Source organism: Cryptomeria japonica, chromosome 3 (genome assembly GCF_030272615.1).
Source record: "Cryptomeria japonica chromosome 3, Sugi_1.0, whole genome shotgun sequence".
NCBI classification, from domain to species: Eukaryota; Viridiplantae; Streptophyta; class Pinopsida; order Cupressales; family Cupressaceae; genus Cryptomeria; species Cryptomeria japonica.
Genome location: NC_081407.1, coordinates 545,891,582 through 545,893,388, shown reverse-complemented (window position 1 = coordinate 545,893,388; position 1,807 = coordinate 545,891,582).

The following is a 1,807-nucleotide window of genomic DNA, read 5'->3' as shown; positions in this document are numbered from 1 at the left end:
TAAGTTCAAGGCTCCAACATAAAAAAGGGATGGGGTTGGGATCATGCCCTAGGTGAATTTGGTAGAATGGATACATCTCAATCCTTAGCTCTTAGCCAAAGAAGTTCTTGTGCTCCTACATTAAGTAGCAAAAATGAATTTGTGGATAAATCTCCATAAAAAACAAAAAAAAAACTGGAAGTAAAAAAAAATTGCAAGAAAACCATTCCTACAAGACAAATTATGTTTTCTAAAATTTCATAACTTTTGTCTCAGTGTCAGATTTTAGTGAACAAGATATCATTGGAAAGATAAAGATTATCACTTTCCATCCATGTCGAGCTTGATCAGTTTTTTTTTCATTCTTTTTAGATATGCATGTTGAAACTGGTGTTGAACACAACTAAAGAGCTATTTTTTTCTACATATTGTGTTGTATTTTTTACCATTGTGGGCCTTGACACTATTGTAATTTGGAAATATATTTGTCATCGTAATATACTACAAAGTTCCAAGATTGTAATATTTGGGGTGGGGGGTAATTCATGAGACTAGTGAAAAGGGTGGGGGTGTATTGGTGTTCTTGTGTTTTCTTTCTTTCAACACTTCTTTCAACATTTTTGCATCATGGAACAGACAATATTTCTCATTCTATAACTCTTTACAATTATTTTGAGTGGAAATCATTGCATGACAATCTACTTGAGAAAATTTGGTTTACATAGGATAACAATGGGATTCAAAATTGAACCTATTGTACATGCAAAAAAGTCTAAGTGGTTTAATAGATGTGATGAAGCATACAAAACTTTGTGTTTATCTGTGTCTCTTTATTTACTCTTTCACATTGAATCCTTGAGTACTCCTAATGAAATATAGACAAAGTTAGAAACTTTATTTGGAACTTGGGATTCAATGAGGGGTCATATGTTGGAAAATGAACTCGTAATTCTAAGTCTTGGCAATTTTAACATAATCCAAGATTTCTTCACAAAATTGAAATCAGTAAGGTTGCAGTTAGAGAAATGTGGAATTGAAAAGAAATAGGAACAACTAATTTTTAGTATTCTCTCTAAGCTAAATTTTGAATATTCAATATTTGTTTCTACCTTATGCACTACTAATGGTGCACTTGGGGCTCAATTTACCATGCTATCCTTGGATGATTTTTATATTTCTCTTGCATGGGAGCAAGATAAGCTAATCCAAATGTGCACTCTTAAATCCTCTAAATCACATGCCCTAGTTGCCCACCAAGGCACAAGAGAATAGAAAGGAAAATTAGTAATAATAAGGATAAGAAACAAAAGAATAACAATGAGAAAAAGAATAATAAACAAGGTGCCCCAAAAGAAGCTAACGAGACCCAATCTTCTAATGGTGGCAAGCCTAAGAAAGAAAATTTCAAATGTGCCTATTGCAAAAGACCCAATCATGATGAGCATAAATGTTTGAAGAAACAAATTGATCACTTGCCACATTCTTGAAAAGAATGATATCAATGTTTCTAAATCAATAAAATAAATTTCAAGTTAGGGGTCTAACAAGGCTAAAGAAAATAGCAAGGGGAAAGGAAAGGGAAAGGCCATTATAGAATTTGCTTTACCACTATCCACTTGGCTTCTTGATTCAAGTGCCTCACGCCATATGGCTTCATCAAAGGATGAACTTGCATCTTTGGAGCCATGTTCTATGCCTTTTATTTTGATGGGTGATGACACTCTTGTTGAGGTGTGTGGGAGACGGTTCATGATGTGGGAGATGGCACATTCCATGATGTCCTTTGCGTGCCCTCACTATTAACAAATCCACTATCTTAGATATTCCA